A 22,663-nucleotide genomic window follows, 5' to 3' on the forward strand; every position below is an offset into this window, starting at 1 on the left:
ATATATATATATATATATATATATATATATATATATATATATATATATATATATATATATATATATATATATATATATATATATATATATATATATATATATATATATAGAGAGAGAGAGAGAGAGAGAGAGAGAGAGAGTCAGGCGCTGTTCCTTGCGCAGGCGCTGGCTGACTGTATATATATATATATATATATATATATATATATATATATATATATATATATATATATATATATATATATATATATCATCAGCCTTACTACACCCACTGCAGGGCAAAGGCCTCTCCCATGTCTCTCCAATTAACCCTATCCTTTGCCAGCTGCATCCACCCTTTGCCTGCAAACTTTTTAATCTCATCCGCCCACCTACCTTTATGCCGCCCCCTGCTACGCTTGCGTTCTCTTGGAGTCCACTCCCTTACCCTTAAGGACCAGCGGTTATCTTGCCTTCGCATTACATGCCCTGACCAAGCCCACTTCTTCCTCTTGATTTCGACTAGGATGTCATTAACCCGCGTTTGTTCCTTCACCAACTCTGCCCGGTTCAGGTCTCTTAACATTACAGCTATCATTTTTATTTCCATAGCTCGCTGTGTCGTCCTTATCTTAAGCTGAACCCTTTTCGTTGGACTCCACGCTTGTGCCCCGTGCGTGAGTACGGGTAAGATACAGCTATTGTACACTTTTCTCTTGAGGGATATTGGTAACCTGCTAATCATGATCTGAGAGAACCTGCCATATGCGCTCCAACCCATTCTTATCGTTCTAGTTATTTCCCTCTCATGATCCGGATCAGCTGTCACTACCTTCCCTAAGTAGACGCTTTCATTTACCACTTCGAGCACCTCGTTGCCAATTGTGAACTGCTGTTCCCTTGCTAGATTTTGAACATTACTTTGGTTTCCTGCATGTTAATTTTCAGAACCACCTTTCCGTTCTGCCTGTCTAACTCATTGATCATACTTTGCAATTCATCTCCTGAGTGCCTCAGCAAGGCAATTTCATCAGCGAATCGCAGATTATATAGGTATTCTCAATTAAGTCTTATCCCCAATTGTTCTAAATTCAGGTCCCGGAATACCTCCTGTAAACAGGCGGTGAATGGCATTGGCGAGATCGTGTCTCCTTGCCTGACGCCCTTCCTTATTGGAATTTTATTGCTGACTTTATGGAGGACTATGGTAGCTGTGCAGTTGCTATATATATATATATATTGTCAAGGCGTTTATTTGAAGCACAGGTCGGTTGGTCTTGGTTGACCGGCGACACGACGGGCACACTCACAGGCGTCGTTCGAAAAACCCAGCTGCACTTCGTCTGCTTCTTCGTTGTCCCGCTTGAACTCGTCCGCTTCTTCGCTGCGCTGCGCCTGTCGGTCCCATTACAATTACTCTCCCTCCGAAAAAGGAGCCATCCTGGCGACTTACGGAGAGGAGAGGATGGGCGGGTCATAGTAAGGCTTGAGGCGCTCAACGTGCACAGTTTCGCGCCCCCGGCGACGGTGGTCCGAAGAGGGAACGAGCGGCTCAACGATATAAGTCACCGGAGAAGTTTGGTGGACAACCCGGTAAGGTCCGTGAAAGCGAGACAGTAGTTTCGTGGCGAGGCCGGGAGTGGAGGAAGGCACCCAGAGCCAAACGAGGGCGCCAATGGATATGACGCTGGAGGGTCCGGGGAATCCTGACGGTGCTTCTGATCCCATTGTTGCTGTGTGGCGAAAGAGCGGGCAAGTTGCCGGCATTCTTCGGCATACAGGTGATCTTCGGAGAGTAAGGTGGTCTCGGAAGGGTCAGGGTGATAAGGAAGGATGGTGTCCATGGTGGATGTAGGCTCCCGGCCATATAAGAGGAAGAAAGGAGAAAACCCCGTTGTTGTCTGAGTAGCTGGGTTATACGCGTACGTGACGAACGGGAGCACTTAATCCCAGTTGGAGTGGGCGGTGTCAACGTACATGGCGAGCATGTCACTCAGAGTGCGGTTGAACCGCTCAGTCATGCCGTTGGTCTGGGGGTGATAGGCGCTGGAGTAGCGATGAACGATTTGGCATGGCTTGAGCAGTGCCTCGACGACGTCCGAGAGAAAAACACGGCCGCGGTCACTTAGAAGTTCTTTCGGGGCGCCGTGACGAAGAACAAGACTGTGTAGAATGAAGTGAGCGACATCGTTTGCGGTAGCAGATTTGAGAGCCGACGTTTCGACGTAACGGGTGAGATGGTCAACGGCAACGATGATCCACCGATTATTAGCCGAAGTAGTTGGAAGCGGGCCATAAAGATCAATGCCGACGCGGTCAAAGGGACGGCCAGGGCAAGGTAACGGCTGCAAAGGAGCGGCGGCGAAGTGGGGAGGTTTCTTGCGACGTTGGCAGGCGGTGCATGACCGAATGTGCTGACGTATGTAGCGGTACATACCTCGCCAGTAGAATCGCTGACGAAGGCGAGCATATGTTTTCAGTACACCGGCGTGGCCACATTGTGGAGCGGCGTGAAAATAGGCACAGATTGTAGCACGGAGGTGTCGAGGGATGACCAACAGCCACTTCCGGCCGTCAGCGAGGTAATTACGGCGGTATAAGAGGCCATCACGAACGGCGAAGTGGTGGGCTTGGCGGCAAAGGGTCCGGGTCGAATGATGCGGCAAGGGAGTGTTCAGGAAGTTTAGCAGCGAGGTGATCCAAGGATCCTTCAGTTGTTCGGAGAGCATATCAGGGATGTTGAACGAAGAGAATTCGTAGGCACAGACGAGGGCAGAGGTTGACTCGCATGGGAGTGGTGAACGAGAAAGGGCGTCGGCGTCCGAGTGCTTGCGGCCGGAGCGATAAATGACGTGTATATCAAACTCCTGGAGACGTAAAGCCCAGCGGGTGAGTCGGCCAGAAGGATCTTTGAGGGAGGATAGCCAGCATAGGGCGTGGTGGTCTGTGACGACATAGAAGGGCCGGCCGTAAATGTAAGGGCGGAACTTGGCAATTGCCCAAATGATGGCGAGACATTCTTTTTTTGTGACAGAATAGTTTGATTCCGCCTTGGTGAGGGCGCGGCTGGCGTAAGCGACGACGTATTCCGGATACCCAGGCTTTCGCTGGGCAAGAACTGCGCCCAAGCCCACACCGCTCGCGTCAGTGTGAACTTCTGTCGGACAGGCGGGATCAAAATGGCGAAGGATGGGGGGAGAGACCAGCAGGCGGCGTAAAGTGCTGAACGCGGTATCGCAGGCAGGGGACCAAGACGAAAGGTTCGGGCTGCCGGCAAGAAGCTGCGTTAAAGGGGCGATGATACTGGCGAAATTTCGGATGAAGCGGCGAAAATATGAGCATAAGCCTATAAAACTGCGAATTTCTTTTAAGGTGGTTGGTTTGGGGAAGTCAGCGACGGCGCGAAGTTTGGCAGGGTCAGGAAGAACGCCGTCTTTGGAGATGACATGGCCTAATATTGTGAGCTGCGTTGCACCGAAGTAACATTTTTTCAAGTTTAGTTGGAGGCCGGCGTCAGTAAGGCTAGTGAGTACGCGCTGAAGGCGGTGCAGATGGGAAGGAAAATCTTTGGAAAAAACGACAATGTCATCTAGGTAACAAAGACAAGTTTCCCATTTGAGGCCACTGAGAATAGTGTCCATCATCCTTTCGAATGTGGCTGGAGCATTGCAGAGGCCGAATGGCATCACATTGAACTCATACAAGCCGTCTGTGGTGACGAAAGCGGTTTTCGGCGTGTCGTTCGCTGCCATCGGGACCTGCCAGTAGCCGGAGCGTAAGTCGAGGGATGAAAAATACTTCGCTCCCTGCAAGCAATCCAGTGCGTCGTCGATTCGGGGTAGAGGATAAACATCCTTGCGTGTGATCTTGTTGAGATGGCGATAGTCCACACAGAACCTGATGGAGCCATCTTTTTTCGTCACCAAAACAACAGGAGAGGCCCAAGGGCTGTGAGAAGGCTGTATTATGCCGCGCCGAAGCATGTCGTCAACATTGTCACGGATGACGCGGCGCTCGCTCGGCGAGACTCGGTACGGTCGCTGACGCAAGGGAGCGTGGGTACCAGTGTCAATTGCGTGAGAGACGGCCAATGCGCGCCCCAAGGAGGGCTGGGAAAGGTCGAAAGAGTTGCGGAAGCGGCAGAGAAGTTCCAAGATTTGGTCACGGTAAGCGGACGGAAGGTCGGGAGCGATGTTACGACGAAAGACGTCGATGCAAATCGGATCGGGCGCTGTCGCACAACAGGCTAAGGCAGTAACTGGGGAACAGTCACGGGTATCGGAGAACTCGGAAGCAAGAGCAGGGTCCAGTTCTTCAATAGAGCCGAGGCATTCGCCGCGAAGAACAAACGACGGGCAAGAAAATGGGTTGGTGACATAGATGGCGCAGTGGCCATCGGAAATCGAGACAACGGCGAATGGAATGAGGAGGCGCTGATGGCGAGTGGCTGCTGCGGTAGGTGCGAAAAGAACAGGGCCGCTGAGGAAAGAGTCGGGGCGGAGCGGAACGAGGGCTGAAGAGGAGGGAGGTATGTCGGTGTCGGCAGCTACAAGAAGCTTAGCGGAGCGCACAGGTAGGTCACACAACGAAACATCACACAGGGGAGAAAGCTCAAGTTCGGCACGGGCACAATCAATCACCGCACGGTGGGTCGAGAGGAAATCGCAGCCGAGGATGACATCGTGAGAGCAGGCGGTCAGCACAACAAACTCGATGGTATAGGCGACGTCGTTGATAGAAACGCGGACCGTGCAGGCTGCGATGGGGTGGATGCGCTGAGAGGTGGCCGTACGTAGTGAAAAGTCAGACAGCGGCGTTGTCATCTTACGAAGTTTGCGGCGAAGAGCATCACTAATTACTGACACTGCAGCACCCGTGTCGACGAGCGCGAGAACGGGGACGCCTTCAACAGACACCTCAATCACGTTAGCAGGAGAACACGGATGACTTAAAAGAGTTGGCAAAACACGCAGTTCTTGCCTCCTGAACTGCGGCAGTCAGTTTTCCTCTGGGAGAGGGTCCGGGCGGCGGAGCATCGGAGAAATGGAACGTCGACGAGGGGAAGGCGAGCGGCGAGTAGGGTACTGGGAGCGATGTGTAGAGGAGGCAGAAGAGACATTAGGCAAGGGCGGCCCGGAATCGTAGCGGAAATTGCGCATGAAATCGCCAGAACGAGGAGATCGCTGACGGCAAAAGCGTGCGACATGGCCCGGAAGACCGCAGGAATAGCATATCGGTCGACTGTCCTCGGTACGCCAGGGGTTCGTAGGGTTTCGGCGGGGTCGACGAACCGGGACCTGCGGCGGGGGTATAGACGGCGGTGGAGCATAAAAGGCCGGGCTGCTAGGGTAGGCGGCAGAGGTGGGCGAGCGCCGTGTACCGGTGACTGCTTCAGCATAGGTGAGCGGCGCTGCCACAGGAGGAGGTGGGGGACTGGATGGCAGAACTGCAGCGACCTGCTCCTGAATAGCACGACGGATAGTGGGCGTGAGAGATGGCGCCGGGTCGTGCGGAGGGCAGACGGGGTCGGGAATGTGATGCAGCAGAGAAAGCTGGCGAGCGATCTCTTCGCGGATGAAGTCTTTAACCTGCTGCATGAACAGGGACTGCTCAGCAGACGAGCCACCAAGGGCCAAGCCAGCAAGACCCCCCGCAGGCGCGCCGGACTGCCGCGTAGATGCGCGTTGCTTGCGGAGTTCGTCGAAGCTTTGGCACAGCTGGATGACGGTAGCGACGGAGGTGGGGTTCTTCGCCAGCAGCATCTGGAAAGCGTCATCGGCTATGCCTTTAAGTATGTGGTTGACTTTATCCCCTTCGGACATGGAGGGGTTGACACGCTTGCACAGGTCAACGATGTCCTCGATGTAGCTTGTGAACGTCTCGGAAGGGAGCTGAGATCGAGCACGAAGACGTTGCTCGGCGCGAAACTTCCGGACGGCGGGGCGGCCGAAAACGTCGGCGAAGCTCGTTTTAAAGGACGACCAGGTGGGAAGATCGGCCTCATGGTTGCGAAACCATAGGTTGGCAACGTCCGTTAGGTAGAAGAGGACGTTGCTAAGTTTCACGGAATCGTCCCACCGATTGTAAGTGCTGATGCGCTCATAGGAGGCCAGCCAATCGTCGACGTCTTGGTCATCGGTGCCACTAAATGGAGAAGGGTCACGCTGGCGCTGCACCCCGTGACAGAGTACGGTGGCAGGGATGGGCTGCGATGGTTCACTCGGACCTTCCGGCATGGTGGCGGAGACGAGGAGCGTTCCACTTCGAAGTTTCAGGATGAGGACCGGGACGGGAACCGAGGCACCTCCACCAAATGTCAAGGCGTTTATTTGAAGCACAGGTCGGTTGGTCTTGGTTGACCGGCGACACGACGGGCACACTCACAGGCGTCGTTCGAAAAACCCAGCTGCACTTCGTCTGCTTCTTCGTTGTCCCGCTTGAACTCGTCCGCTTCTTCGCTGCGCTACGCCTGTCGGTCCCATTACAATATATATATATATATATATATATATATATATATATATATATATATATATATATATATATATATATATATATATATATATATATATATATATATATATATATATATATATATATATATATATATATATATATATATATATATATATATATATATCTTCCAGTATTTTCACATAAGAGTCTTCTACACCCTGATTCTGCAATGCCTGTATGACTGCTGAGGTTTCCACTGAGTGAAATGCTATGTCGTAATCAATGGAGGCTATAATATAGAGGTTGGTTATATTCTGCGCATTTCTCAATCACCTGATTGATAGTGTGAACCTGATCTATTTGGAATATCAATTACGGAAGCCTGTCTGATCATTTGGTTGATTGAAGTTTAAGGTTGCGCTGGCTCTGTTAGCGATCACCTTAGTGAATACCTTGTAGGCAACGGATAGAAAGGGGAGAGAATGAAGCATGCTCTAAAGAACGGAGGTAGTCTAAAAGCGGCGAAGAGGAAACTAGGCATAGTTAAAACCAAATGTATGCGCTAAGAGACAAGAAAGGCAATGTCATTAGCAATATAGATAAGATAGTTAAAGTAGCCGTCGAGAGCTACACAAATCTATACAGTAGCAAATATTAATGAGAAAGACAGTAGCGAACAGCAATGCGTCCTACCACCAGTAACCACGTAAGAAGTAAAGAAAGCCTTAGGAACAATGCAAGGGGGGAAATCAGCTGGTGAGGATCAAGTAACAGCAGATCTGTTGAAGGACGGAGGGGAGATTGTGCTAGAAAAACTAGCCGCCTTGTATACGCAGTGCCTTATGACCTCGACCGTACCAGAAGCTTGGAAGAACACTCACATTATCTGAAGTGGTAAGAAAGGAGACGCCAAGGACTTGAAAAATTCCAGACCGATCAGCTTACTGTCCGTTGTATACAATGTATTTACTAAGGTAATCACTAATAGATAGAGGGCAGCCTTAGACTTTAATCAACAAAATGGTCAGGTAGGCTTTCGAAGCGGATATCCACAATAGATCATATTCACACTATCAATTAGGTGATAGAAAATGCGCAGTATATATCCAACCCCTGTATATAGCATTAATTGATTACGAGAAAAAATTTTGACTCTGTGGAACCCTCGGCAGCTATTCAAGCATTGCAAAATGAGGGTGTAGAAGGCGCTTATGTGAAAGTACTAGAATATATATATATATATATATATATATATATATATATATATATATATATATATATGTATATATACTATTGTCTCACTGATTAGCGCTATATATATATATATATATATATATATATATATATATATATATATATATATATATATATTATCTCACTGATTAGCGCTACACAAAAAAAATTAGAACATTCCACTATGCATCTTGTTTTCGGTGACTGTTGGCTCCCTTCAGATATATATATATATATATATATATATATATATATATATATATATATATATATATATATATATATATATATATATATATATAGAGAGAGAGAGAGAGAGAGAGAGTGTTCACCAGCGCCACTCCCGTCCATAGCGGCGGACGTAGCACATCCTGTGTTACCGCTGGTGAACACTCTCAAGGTTCGCGTACACCAAATAAACATAAATACCCACGAGAGCAGCAGATTGGACAGCCGTCGCCGTAGCTCAGTTGGTAAGAGCACCGGACGCGATATTCAGAGGTCGTGGGTTCGGATCCCACCGGCGGCATGGTTGTTTTTTCTGCTGCTTTTATAAGTAATTTTCTTTCAGCGATAGATTAATCGAAGTATTATTAACCCACTGATTAGCACTACACATAAAAAAATAATAATTAAATATTCCCCTATGCACCTTGGTTCCTTTGACTGTTGGCTCCCTTCATAAGTTTGTCAAAACGATTCTCTCATTTCATTTACCTTGGCTGCTAATTTCTTAACGAGGGTCTCGGTTCTGACAGTGTTGATGCCATAGGTAGCATAAGAGGGCTCTCGCACAGTTTCCGCCCTCGTCATTAGATGACGTTCCACGTCACACTCGCGGTAACACAGGACGTGCTACGTCCGCCGCTATGGACGAGGGTGGCGCTGGTGAACACTCTCATGGTTCGCGTACACCAAATAAACATAAATACCCACGAGAGCAGCAGATTGGACAGCCGTCGCCGTAGCTCAGTTGGTAAGAGCACCGGACGCGATATTCGGAGGTCGTGGGTTCGGATCCCACCGGCGGCATGGTTGTTTTTTCTGCTGCTTTTATAAGTAATTTTCTTTAAGCGATAGATTATCGAAGTATTATTAACCCACTGATTAGCACTACACATAAAAAAATAATAATTAAATATTCCCCTATGCACCTTGGTTCCTTTGACTGTTGGCTCCCTTCATAAGTTTGTCAAGACGATTCCCTCATTTCATTTACCTTGGCTGCTAATTTCTTAACGAGGGTCTCGGTTCTGGCAGTGTTGATGCCATAGGTAGCATAAGAGGGCTCTCGCACAGTTTCCGCCCTCGTCATTAGATGACGTTCCACGTCACACTCGCAGTAACACAGGACGTGCTACGTGCGCCGCTATGGACGAGGGTGGCGCTGGTGAACACTCTCAAGGTTCGCGTACACCAAATAAACAAATACCCACGAGAGCAGCAGTTTGGACAGCCGTCACCGTAGCTCAGTTGGTAAGAGCACCGGACGCGATATTCGGAGGTCGTGGGTTCGAATCCCACCGGCGGCATGGTTGTGTTTTCTGCTGCTTTTTTAAGTAATTTTCTCTAAGCGATAGATTAATGGAAGCATTATTAACCCACTGATTAGCACTACACATAAAAAAATAATAATTAAATATTCCCCTATGCACCTTGGTTTCTTTGACTGTTGGCTCCCTTCATGCTCTACCACAAGAGCTACCATAGTCCTCCATAAAATCACCAATAACATTCCAAAAGGAATTGGGCGCCAGGCGCAGGGAGACACGATCTCGCCCATGCTATTCACCGCCTGTTTACAGGAGGTATTCCGAGGCATGAATTGGGGAACAGTTAGGGATGAGAGTTAGTGATGAATACCTAAATAATCTGCGATTCGCTGATGACATTGCCTTGCTGAGGCACTCACGAGATGAATTGCAAAGTATGATCAATGAGTTAGACAGGCAGAACAGAAAGGTGCGTCTAAAAACTAACATCCAGAAAACGAAAGTAATGTTCAACAGTCTAGCAAGGGAACAACAGTTCACAACTGGTAGTGAGGCGCTGGAAGTTGCAAAGGAATGCGTCTACTTAGGGTTGGTAGTGACCGCTGATGCGGATCATGAGAGGGAAATAACTAGAAAGATTAGAATGGGGCGGAGCGCATATGGCAAATTCGCTAAGATCATGAATGGAAATTTACCAATATCCCTCAAGAGAAATGCATACAACAGCTGTATCTTACCAGAACTCACCAACGGGGCCGAAAAGTGGAGGGCAACGAAAATGGCTCAGCTCAAGTTAAGGACAACGCAGTGAGCCATGGAAAGAAAATTGATAGGTGTAACGTTAAGAGACCGGAAGCGGGAAGAGTGGTGAAGGAACAACGAAGCCGCTCTCGTTTTTGTCGCGCCTTAATGACAACCAGTCCTTCCACGTGTGTGCTGTAAAAATCGTATGCATACCCAGCAATTCTGGACAAAAGTTTTTCGAGCGGAGCAAAGATTTTTACTTCTTTCTTGCTCTCCTTCGCTTTTTTCTCTCTCTCCTTCTTCGTAGGTCCCGTTTCCCTGCTTCGCCAAATAAACCTCTCGAATTGGCCGGATTAACTGAGCAAACTGATTTAATTATACACTTGATGACAACAATAAAAAAATACAGTGCAGTTAAAATGATGACAGCAGCATAGATACAGAATAGCTGAGCTGGGGCGCCCTTGGACTTACGACAGTCCGTCGTCCTAAGCGAGCATGCCAGAGGAAGTCCGTCTCCTACTGAGCTCCGGCCTCCACTGCCGCCCCGCTCAGAGCTCGCGGCCGTCACAGGGTTTCTTCCCAAAAGCAATCATTCTTCGGCACTTCCACATACCCAACGTACTTTCCCCCAGATTTCTGGGGATGGATGTATCGCAAACGGGCCTGGGACGCCGACGCGTCTGGGCCTCGGTCCGCCATGTCAGGAAACCCATTCCCGCGGAGAAGCACAAATTTACGACCAGTGGCTCCGAGGTTCAGCAAAGAAAAGCGCTAACCCAGCCACCTAACTAACGCGCGGGGTGTGGTTCGCCGAAGGCGTTCGGAGACCCGTGGCCTAAATGATGCGCGAAGCGCCGTCTATGGAGACACATGGTGCCTCCCATGTCAGTGCGAGAACAAGAGCCGGCACACTCATGCTCTCTCTACGCAAAGTCGGAGTTGACCCGCGTTAACAAACACATCGAAAGCCTGGTGATGAACGCGCGGACCGTGTCGCCTAAAGGTGGGTTCAGACGAGAGGACAGGATCGCGGATGGCCCGGGCGCGTCAGTGCTCTTCGCGTGCCACGTGATGTGAACGTCACTGCTCTGAGCGACCTTGAGCAGGCGGCGCGGACTTTTCCGGGCGCGGACCACGGACCGAGTGAAAAAGGCGAGCGCCTTTGTCAGTCCGCGGGCTTGGCGGCGAACCGGGATTGTTTTTGCTTTTTTTTGCTTCTAGGTCAGTCAACGTTTGTTCGAGCGCTCGTCTGGCTAGCTATCCGGAATGAAGTCGGCTTTGCTCGATGCTGGTGCCTTTCGTTTTGGCGCGCTTTTCGCCGTATTTGCCGCTCGAGTGGAGCATTGTGTGTTCTCTTCGTGTTTCTCTGCGTTGTTCTCTCGGTGTTTGCTGCACTTTTTTGAGCTTGTACACGTTGGAATGAGTGAAGTTGGGAAGAAGGTCGTCAGTGACGAAGTGACCGTCACTTTTTTAGCGCTCGTTGAGAGCTGCCAACCGATCTGGAACATTGAGCACACTGACTACCTCAACATGACGCTAAGAAATCGATTGTGGCAAAATATCGCTACGGAAATGGATGTGCGACATCCCGAGTCGGCCCCCTACACAGTCGGTACGTAATGTTTTTATTTATATATTTACTGAAACCTTTGAGGTAAGTGGGCTTTCGAACTTTCCCTTGCGATGCATTTTAATTGGTTACTATTCCCTACGCAGGATTCTTGAAAGCGCTGTTTGCAAATAAGCGCCGTACGTTCCTTAATGAACGCAAAAAAAAAAAAAAAACTGAGAGCGTCGAAGAGCGGCCAGGGCACTAACGGAGCTTACTCTGGCAAGTGGCGGTTTTACTCGAGCTTGGCGTTCTTGGATGCCGCAAGGAACGACGAATCAAGACTGATCACTGAAGAGTTTGGAGAAGTGGAAAGTGTAATTTTTCCAATTTATTTAGCACGAAATGAGAGAAAAAGGTTATATAGCGCTTCTTAATTAACTCTTAAAAATGTAATGCGATAGCCACGAGCTCCAATACACGCGTTTTAGTGCGAAAACATACGATCGTCAGAGCCCAGCAAAAATTTTCCTTGCGCATCTTTCATCTTGAATGCGTATCTTGCTCGTGCAGCGCTCGTTGCCATAGCAACTTTGACGCCAAGCCGCAAGAATTTGGCCCGGGGAACCCCCGAAATTAGACTTTGGCCGTTCTGGAAGAAAATCGAAGTCCAATCATAATTGGGCGTGCCCGACACGATGGCCTCTAAATTTGGCCTGGGCCACCCCCGAAATTCGACCATGTCCGATTTCAACCAAAATCGATATCCATCATTGACCGTGCCCAACACGAGCAAAGAAAACGACCTTACCGAGATTCACGACTAGTAGCTGTCCATGTAGAAGTGATACATGCCCCCTTCGAGCTCTGATGCCAGAATACCGGTCTTTCTTCTTGCATATACAATCGATAGTGCATGTATTGTCGGGTACAAACGTGGTACAACCTTTGTCTGTAAAGTTCTGATACTAAGTCCATTAAAAAATGCGTTTAACATTGAAATCGTTTGTGCAGCACCCTTTCGAAATAGTCTCCCTTGCAGTCTATACACAGCTTCCAACGTTTCTTGATGTCTTGGAAACCATTGGAATACGCTTCTTCTGGCAGTACTGTCAACTCCTTTGTCGTGGCGTCTTGAATGGACTCCACGCTCCCCATCCAACGACCTTTTAGGGCTCTCTTCACACGAGGAAACAGGAAAAAATCGCATGGGGAGAGGTCAGGCGAGTATGGCGGATAGGGAAGTATAGTAATGCTGTGCTTGGCGAGAAATTTTGTGAAGCTGAGAGCACTGTGCGGCCTTGCGTTAACGTGGAGAAGGCTCTATTGTCCAGATGCCCATAAGTCAGGGCGACGGCGTCGCAGTGCATCACGCATGTGTTGGAGCACGCGGATATAAAACTCCTGATTCACCGCCTGCCCTTGTGGGACGAAGTCGTGGTGTATGACACCTCTGGCATCGAAAAAAACTGTCAGCATCGTCTTTGTTTTGGTCTTCTGTCGCCGCACGTTTCTCGAAGCCGGAGAGCTTATGGACCGCCATTCGGCGCTCTGCCTCTTTGTTTGAGTATCGTATGGAAAATACCATGTTTCGTCTCAGCAATGCTGCTGTCGACGAATGCAGCATCCTTCTCTGCCTCGGAGAGCAAGTCAGCGCTCACTGATGCCCGCGTGTCCTTCTGGTCCTGTGTGAGTTAGTGCGGCACAAGTCTGGCATTCAGCTTTTGTTTCCCTAAGTTCTCACGCAATATTTGTGGCATGTTGTCTTACTTATGTTGAGAGCATCTGATAGCATGCGGATTGTAATGGTGTGGTCTTGCTGTACGATCTGCCTGATCCGAGCCACATTGTATTAATTCCGTGAGGTTGAAGGGCGCCCCTGCCTTGTGTAGTCTTCCACCGACGCGCCTCATGCGCAAAAGCATCAAGCGCGTGCTGGGTTTGCCCCTCACTACCAGCACCGCGACTCTCATGCAACTAGGCATGCACAACACCCTGTCAGAGGTGGTTGAGGCCCAACGAGTGGCCCAAATAATACGGCTCTCATCTTCGCGAGCCGGGAGACGCATCCTCGAATCCGCTGGATGTGGTCACCAGGAAATCATGGAGCGCAATGCGACCCTATCACCCATGGTCCGAGATACGTTCCATGTAGATTCCATGCCACGTAACGTCCATCCTCAACACAATGTAGGGCGCCGGGTAGCCCGGGCTCGTTCCCTGTTAAAATGGCTGCGGCCACCCCGAATCTTGCATGTTTCGTTGATGCTGCCCAGTACGGGCGCTTTGATCACTATGCCGTAGTTTCAGTTGACTGCAATGACACTCTCATTTACTCAGCATCCATGCGGAAGGTTTCTGCAACAGTAGCCGAGCAGGTTGCTATAGCTTTAGCACTGAAGGACCCTCTACGTCGCAATATCTTTACATACTCCAGGTCTGCAGCCCGAGCGTTCGCCTCCAGCTCGATTTCCAAGGAGTCGGCGGCCATCCTCGGCAGCGAGGGGGCTGCTGGTTTTCATATCATCAAATGGTTCCCGGCCCATATGGGAATCAATGTGCACTGTGAAGTTGTTAACGCAATGAGTTGGCCCATATCTGTGCGCGAGGTCATACACAGCGCGGCGGTTCCGGTCGACTCACGGGCGGCGACTTAGGACTGTACAGGGACTTGCTTCTCACGTTCCATGAAATCTTGGCACATTAACAACTTGCTCGGCAGGCGTATCCGCTACCGCATCCTGCACTTAATAGACCACAATCGTCAGCCTTTCGCATCCTCTAAACGGGGTCGTTCTCCTCCAGGGGCCGATTCAGTCACTTGGCGCCTAATGTAGAACCCCACTGTCCAGACTGTGGGGAGGCGTACTGCTCTTTATCTCATATGCTCTCGCAATGCCCTGCGTTACGCAGCTCATCGCTTACCACTCTATCCGACTGGGAGGCAGTCCTTAAGAGCGGCGACCTCTCAGGGCAACTACGGGCTTTCCAGAGGGCCTGCGACAGGGCGGAGGACCACAATCTTCCGACCCCGACGTGGGTGCGGCCCGCGACGGCTACGGGGACTCCCTGAAAAGGGAGGCACCCTAACGCGGTTTATCAGGGTCATCAATAAAGTTCTTTGTCTGTCTGTCTGTCTGTCTGTCTGTCTGTCTGTTCTCCCCGAAACGAACCTCTTGAGCCACTCGAAAACTCGCGCCCGCGATAATGTTTCGTTGCAGTAAGCGTCCCGAGGAGCTTATACGTCTGTGTGGCTGTCTTGCCAAGCTTCACACAGAATTTTGTTTACACGCTGTTCGAGGTGGACGTCCATCTCTAACTCACAGTAGAATGCGCAGACGACTAGCGACAACGTGGATGGATGGATGGATGGATGGATGGATGGATGGATGGACGGACGGACGGACGGACGGACGGACGGACGGACGGACGGACGGACGGACGGACGGACGGACGGACGGACGGACGGACGGACGGACGGACGGATAGATAGATAGATAGATAGATAGATAGATAGATAGATAGATAGATAGATAGATAGATAGATAGATAGATAGATAGATGGATGGATGGATGGATGGATGGATGGATGGATGGATGGATGGATGGATGGATGGATGGATGGATGGATGGATGGATGGATGGATGGATGGATGGATGGATGGATGGATGGATGGATGGATGGATGGATGGATGGATGGATGGATGGATGGATGGATGGATGGATGGATGGATGGATGGATGGATGGATGGATGGATGGATGGATGGATGGATGGATGGATGGATGGATGGATGGATGGATGGATGGATGGATGGATGGATGGATGGATGGATGGATGGATATGGCTGAACCCTTTAAATCGGGTGGTGGCTCAAGCCACCTAGCCATGACTTATGAAATTTTACTCTTCTCTTGATTTTAGCCACCAATCAGATAACCTTCGCTTGGTTACTTCTACCCGCTTAAAATCTACTTTCTCTTCACTGCCCTTAAACCCCAATGCCTTGGATAAATCAGCCCCGCTGCTTTCCACGGTAGGGTGAAGCCCTTTACAGAAAAGTATCAAGAGTTCAGCCGTTTCGTCCTCCTCTCCGCACGCAACGCACAACGTGGCTATCTCAAGGTACTTTACTCTGTATGTCTTAGTCCGCAAAACCCCCGTCCTTGTCTCAAACAACAAAGAGCTTCCCCTATAATTCTCATAGATATTTTCTTTGCAAATTTCCTGCTTAAAAATCTTGTATGTTCCCAGTGCTGATTTGGTCAGTATTCCTGTCTTCCACAAAGCTCTCTCTGTTTCTTTAACCTTTTTCTTAACTGATAGCTGCTGATTTGCCCCCCTACTGCTGTCCAGATATTTGCTTGTCAATTTTCTAGTGCGCTTTCTCCATTTCGTATCAACATTCCTTATACACAGGTATCTGAAAACTTTCCTAGCCCACTGCTTTTCCCCCATTTTTCTCAATAGCTCCTCAAATACCACCTTAGTGCTCGCTTCTCTGCTCTCGAACGACTCCCATCCCGTATCACCTTGTACCCCCTGATTTGGTGTATTTCCATGTGTTCCCAAAGCTAGCCTCCCTACACCACGTTGTTTAATTTCTAACCTTGCTTGAAAATCTGGTCGCATCCACAGGACCGCGTTCGGGCTAGTTCAGGCCGAATGTCAGGCTAGGAACCATCTTTATTTCTTATCTGTCCAAGCCAAACACTCCAGTTTTCACATTTGTGAATCTAACTGCACTCACCACTTGCCAGTGCCGCATTCTGTATTTCTGCATCAAGCAAGGCTTGGTTCCCCTAGAGGTTCAGGCCCTCTTGGGAGTTGTGTCGCCGTCCATCGGCCATGCGAGACGACTGTGCAAGATCCTCAAGTCTGAATACTGGCGCCAAGTTCGACTCTACGAAGATTGGCTACATGTACTCGTCCAAGACCCACGCACAGCAAGTGATACTTGCGCAAGCTCTAGGAAATATGGCAACTACAAGAAGTTGGCCGCACAGAGCGCAGAGTTCTTATGGCAGAAGGCCCGGCATCTTCTTCCGCCAAGAAAAAGAACCCCCATTACTCCTAGCAAGGTCACCGTACTTGGCGACGCCCAACTGTCTGACAAGATTCGAGGGATCCTGGAAAAGGGGCCAAAGTTTTGTTTTGAGCCTGTGTCAAAAAAGCACGAACTCGTGGCCATGGCACGTAGCATCGCTGGAAGAACTAAGGAGCGCGAAAAGGACCGAGCCACCTGGGAAGGAGCCGAATCCGTGATAAAAAATATGAGTCGCAGTTCAAATCGCCCTCCTTGTGTTATCATATACGTGCTTGGTTGGAGGGATATCTGTCACGGTTCTGTGTGTGTTTTTTTCTGTTTTTCGGTTTTTTCAGTGTGCCTAGCGCCTTTATAAGCATGGCTCACTGAATAAAACATTCTGTTGTTAGTCAGCGCTGTGTATCGTCCTTTCTTGTCCTCTGGCCTTGTGCCGTTGCGCTGTTTCACTGGAAATTATGTCAGACCAACGTGCCCATCAGTTATTGTTGTACATCAGAAAGTTGTCACATATTTAAAGGAGCATGACCTAATGGTACTTCAATCCGATAAAGAGGGAGAATTTGTAGTTTTGCCCAAAGGCATGTACCAAGAAAAGGCTATTCAAGCTATACAGAAGAACTTCAACGAAACGAAATTCAAAAAGGAATCCCAGAAGACCACTGCAGTTCGTCTCCTACAAGAAATGCGTCTCGATTCCGTCGCAAGTCTAGCCAAGAAATCTGAAAACGGAAGCCTCGAACAATTCTTCTCTTGTAAAACACACAAGCCGGAATTTCCGTTTCGAGTCATCGTCTCAGAAAAGAACCGTTGGCTATCTGCTGTTGGACAATACCTGCAAAGGCAATTAACAAGCTTGAAGTTTGAAGATCCTTTCCTGGTTCGAGGATCGCACGAGATCGTCCAAGAACTCAGCCAAGAGCAAAACCTGATTGCTTCTGATACCATCGGTTTCTCCGTAGACGTTGAGGAACTTTATTACTCCGTACCGCACGATGAACTGTTTAAATCAGTGAGACAGTTGATTGAAGAGACGGGAGATGTGTCTTTTCGTAATTTATCACGTGTCAGCAGTGATAACTTTTTACGCTTTTAGAATTTTATCTTCAAACAACGGCCATCAATTTTAATGATCCATCAATGGCCATCAATTTTATACCCAAAAGGCTCGCATTTGCATCGGTTCATCAGTAGCTCCCATACTTTGTGACATCTATCTTAGTTTTGTTGATAAGCGCGTTAACAATTCACTAAAGGGCTTTGTAGTAAAGTCAGCGCGAACCGCGCAGCATCTCGAACAATGGTCGGCAGTGAACAACAACGTTTATTGCCCAGAACCGCGATTATATACCCTCTCGTACTGAGAGGGTTACAGAAGAGGGAGAGAAGCATGAACGATAGGAACTCAGGCCAATAGGGGGGCGTGCGGCTGCCTTCGCTGGTCAGCACAAACCAAACAATTACAACATTTCTCCTCCCTTAAAAGTGAAACCGCTGTACCGGTTTTCTTATTCTGGTCGATCGTCTGAGCGTGGGCTGCAGGGGGTCAGTCAATCCCGCCGGAACCACTGGACGCTCCGTGATTGCTGGAGATGGTACTTCACTCTGGTCGGCTGCTAGCGGCTGAGGGCTTTGTTCTTGTTCCGACCCAGTGGTACTGGGCGTATGCACAGGTGACAGATCCGCACTGGTCACCTGGTCAGGACCGCCTTCTAACTGCGCTCTTGCAGTGGCCTCTACAGACGCAGTCCCTGGCGTAAACTCTTGACGACGGCGGACTTGGTCGACGTGGCGCTGCACTGCTCCGGTTGGCGTGTTCACTGTTACCATTCTCGCCCCCGAAGTGGTCTGTACCCTCCCAGGCACCCATCTTTTGCCGGTGCCGTAATTTCGCACGTATACGCTGCTGCCTGGCGAGATGGTCCAGTCGTGAGCGTCCGACGACGAGTCCACAGCTCTGGGTGGGAGACATGTGTCTAGTCGGGAACGCAGCTGATAGCCGAGAAGCATCTCGGAAGGTGACCTTCCTTCTCTTTGGGCGGTCCGCCTGTAATTGAATAACAACCGCATGAGGTTATCTTCCAGCTGTCCGTCTCCCATTTTCCGCAACCCGTCCTTCACGGTCCGAACCGCTCTTTCTGCTGCTCCGTTAGATTGGGGATGGAAAGGCGCAGTGCGCAGGTGCACGATATTGTTTTTCGATATGAAAGTGGCGAATTCTTGACTTGTGAATTGTGTGCCATTATCGGACACGATTGTGCGTGGCACGCCAAACCGGCAAAACATGCTCCTTAAGCATCGGATTGTACTAGCTGTATTTGCGTGCTGCAAGGGTACTGCTTTAATCCACTTCGTGTGGGCATCAACCACTATTAGTATCATCTTGCCTGCTAACGGGCCTGCAAAATCGATGTGTATACGAGACCACCGGACCGCTGTCTTTGGCCAACTCACTGGTGGGGCTGCCGTAGGCATTGGCAGGCTTTGCACGCAGTTGCGGCACTGCGCAGACAAGTTTTGAATGTCCCTGTCCAGGCCTGGCCACCAAAATAATGACCGCGCGACTGATTTCATTGACGAGGAGCCCTGATGCGTTTCATGTAGCAGCTGCAGCATCCGTTCCCGCGCTTTCCGCGGTATCACCACTCTGTTGCCCCAGTAGATCAGACGGTGAGCCAACGATAGCTCCAGCTTACGATCAAAAAACGGCAACAAGTCTGGCGCCATTCCTTTAGTGGTTTGAGGCCATCCATGCAAAATGAAGTGCGTGACACTGGCTAACATCGGGTCCTTGGCCGTCAGCTCCTGCAATTCGTGCGTCGTCACTATACCTTCTTCCAGGGATTCCAATGAAAGGACATATTCCGGCGGTTCACCATCGGTCCCCGGTTCCATAGTCGGCGCTGGTAGCCTGCTGAGGGCATCTGCTGTCAGCAGCTGTTTCCCTGGCACGTACTGTAGCTTGTACTGGTAGCCACCCAAGAATAGCGCCCACCGTTGAATTCGCGCGGCAGCCATCGGTGGCGTCTGGCGGTCAGGTCTGAGCAGTCCCAGCAGTGGTTGATGGTCGGTCACCAGGGTAAACTGCCGACCTAGAAGATAGTCACGAAAGCGAGAAACGCCAAAGATGAGGGCTAGTGCTTCTCGCTCCAGCTGCGAGTAGTTTTGTTCTGCTTTTGTAAGTGTTCTGGAACGGAACCCAATTGGCCTGTGCTCATTTCCTATCGAATGAAACAGCACTGCGCCCACACCATACGGAGATGCGTCACACTCTAGTTTCAGCTCCTTGTTAGGATCAAAATGCACGAGAATTTGTGCATTTTTGAGGCTTTGTTTAGCTCGCTCGAACGCCAACTGCTGCGGCTGTAGCCACTCCCAACGGCTTCCTTTTTCCATGAGCCGATATAACGGGCTGAGCACAGTCGACATATTCGGCAGAAACCGTGCGTAGTACGTGAGCATACCAAGGAACGAACGTAGCTCGCTCACGTTACTCGGGCGCGGGGCTTGCATGATGGCGTCTACGTTCTTTTCCATAGGGTGTAGGCCTTGCCGATCGATACGATGCCCGAGGTAAGTCACTGAAGGCTGCCGGAACTTGCATTTGTCGGCCCTAAGCTTGACACCATGCTCTCGGAATCGTTCCAACACTTTCTTGAGCCGCGCTTCCTTGTCCCCTTTGCCTTCTGACACTAACACGTCGTCAAGGTAAGCTTGGACGCCTGGTAGCCCGCCGAGTACAGCGTCCATCTTCCTTTGAAATATAGCTGGGGCAGAAGCTATACCAAACGGGAGTCTGTTGTAACGAAAAAGTCCGCGATGTGTGTTAATGATACAAAGTCCGCGTGACGCTTCGTCAAGGGGCACTTGGTTGTACGCGTCCTTCAAATCCAAGGTGCTAAAGTATTCACCTCCATTTAAGTTTGCGAACATGTCCTCGATCACTGGAAGAGGGTAATGCTCGATATCACAGGCAGGGTTAAGCGTGACTTTGAAGTCTCCGCATATTCTTACGGTGCCATCTTTCTTCAAGACAACTACGATGGGCGTAGCCCATTCTGAATGTTGCACAGGAGATAAGACACCAAGGGACAATAACCGATCAATTTCACGAGAGACCTTATCACGGAAAGCGTAAGGAAGTGATCTGGCCTTACAGAATTTCGGTGTCGCCGTTTCCTTTAGTTTTAGGCTGGCTGGCGGTCCCTTGATGAGCCCCTGGTCTATCGAAAAAACATCCTTATACTCAGCGAGCAGTCTGTTCACCATGTGGTCACTCGGCGTGTTTCCTGTTGTCGAATCCGGCGCAGTGAGTTCTTCCATCGTAACACCCGTCTTGCCAAGTGCCGCAATCAGATCGCGGCCGCATAGACTCGGTCCTGAACAGTCAAGCACCACGAGTGGACAGGTTACAGACACGTTCTTGAATTGCACCGGAAGTTCAAGTTCGCCAAGCACCGGCAGTTGTCCCGCGTAACATGACAACTTCACATGCGGCGATTTCAAGCGTGGCCACTGCGCTCTGTGTCGGTCGTAAACGTTCCGTGATATGACGCACACCGGGGATCCTGTGTCCACTTCCATGTCTAGATCTATTTCCCCCCACCGAAATGTGCGGCGTAACGGTGGTTCCAGGCCGTTTTTCCTACCAGAAATTAGCGTCCAGATGTGTGCCTCATCCTTGTTCTCGTTTCTAGACGCGGTTTCAACTGTCAGTGTCTTGACACTCGCGGTTCGCCTAGCAGCATTTTCATCTGTTCTCGCCCTGTAGCATTTCTTCGCCAAATGACCACGTTGCCTGCAGCGGAAACACCGTGCGTTAGCCCAGCGGCAGGCGTTATCATCGTGCTTCGTGCTTCCACATCGTCCGCACTCTTGCGCTGCCCCGCTGGTATCTCGCGACGAAGAGCGATGACTGGCTTGCATTCTTAGCACCGTTGGTGGTGCTCCACTGATATCGTTTGCATCGTTCTCGGCTGTTTCTGCTGCTATTGCCAGCGCTTCGGCCTCCTCCAGCGTCAAGTCTTTCTTCGCCAGTAACTGCTTGCGTAGGTTAGTTGAGCGTACACCGCAAACAATTCTATCCCGCAGCATTCGGTCTAGCGCACTCCCAAAGTTGCAGCCGTCTGCTATGCGCCGTATTTCGACCAGAAATGCGCGCACTGCCTCACCCTCTTGCTGGCAACGGGTGAAAAATTTATAGCTCTCCGCTATCTCGTGACGCTTCGGGTCGTAGTAGCTGTTTAAAGCTGCGACTGCTTCATCATAGGTGAGGGAATTCGGTGTCCGGGGTGCAATCCGTCCCGCTAACACTTGCACCGTCTGCGTGCTGAGTGCTGCCACAAGCAAGGCTCGCTGCTGCTTTGAGTCAGTAATAGCATTGGCTTCAAAATATGCTTCTGCCCTTATAAGGTACGCTTTCCACTTATCTGACGTGTCGTCGAAGGTCGGGAGCTGCAGGCTGGTCATAGTTCTCGTCGGTGCTTCAAGTTGCGACAGGCTGTCGGCTTCAACTTTTACCGCATGGGTAGTTTCCGCACTCGTCGCCACTGTAGTAAAGTCAGCGCGAACCGCGCAGCATCTCGAACAATGGTCGGCAGTGAACAACAACGTTTATTGCCCAGAACCGCGATTATATACCCTCTTGTACTGAGAGGGTTACAGAAGAGGGAGAGAAGCATGAACGATAGGAACTCAGGCCAATAGGGGGGCGTGCGGCTGCCTTCGCTGGTCAGCACAAACCAAACAATTACAACAGGCTTTCATGTTTAAAGAATTTTTAGATATGTCGATGATTACTTGGTGATTCATGACATTTCGCATATTTCATCCCTTGACGACGCAGTTGCAGAAATTATCACGGCTTTTAAAGCTGCAGCAAGATGTTTCAAATTCACGTACGAACTTCCTTGCGCTCACGACATAGTTTTTAGACCTCAGAATTACTTTCAGAACGAACCACATATGTTGGAAATATAACCCTAGATCACAAAAGTACCTTCTCCCATTTAACAGCGCTCATTCAATGATAATTAAACGCGGAACAGCCATGAACTGTATCAATGCTGTCCTAGAAAAACCTGCCAGCATCAAATGACCGATAGCGTCAATCAGAAAGTCGAGCGGCCACGCATGTCCGCTTCCCCGATGATGGTATTTCAT

General features: G+C 49.8%; 1 protein-coding gene, 1 non-coding gene and 1 pseudogene across 4 annotated transcripts in view; 2 read left to right on the forward strand and 1 right to left on the reverse strand.

Moving 5' to 3' along the window:
- LOC144106925 (uncharacterized) overlaps window positions 1-22,663 on the forward strand; it is a 618,131-nt gene that overhangs the window by 146,932 nt on the left and 448,536 nt on the right. The gene's annotated exons all lie outside the window — the stretch shown is intronic.
- On the forward strand, window positions 9,124-9,200 carry TRNAS-CGA (transfer RNA serine (anticodon CGA)). Its single transcript has one exon. It is a non-coding gene; the product is annotated as a tRNA-Ser (tRNA).
- On the reverse strand, window positions 19,016-22,127 carry LOC144106428 (uncharacterized; annotated as a pseudogene).

The sequence above is a fragment of the Amblyomma americanum genome, chromosome 10 (assembly GCF_052857255.1).
Source record: "Amblyomma americanum isolate KBUSLIRL-KWMA chromosome 10, ASM5285725v1, whole genome shotgun sequence".
Classification (NCBI taxonomy): Eukaryota; Metazoa; Arthropoda; class Arachnida; order Ixodida; family Ixodidae; genus Amblyomma; species Amblyomma americanum.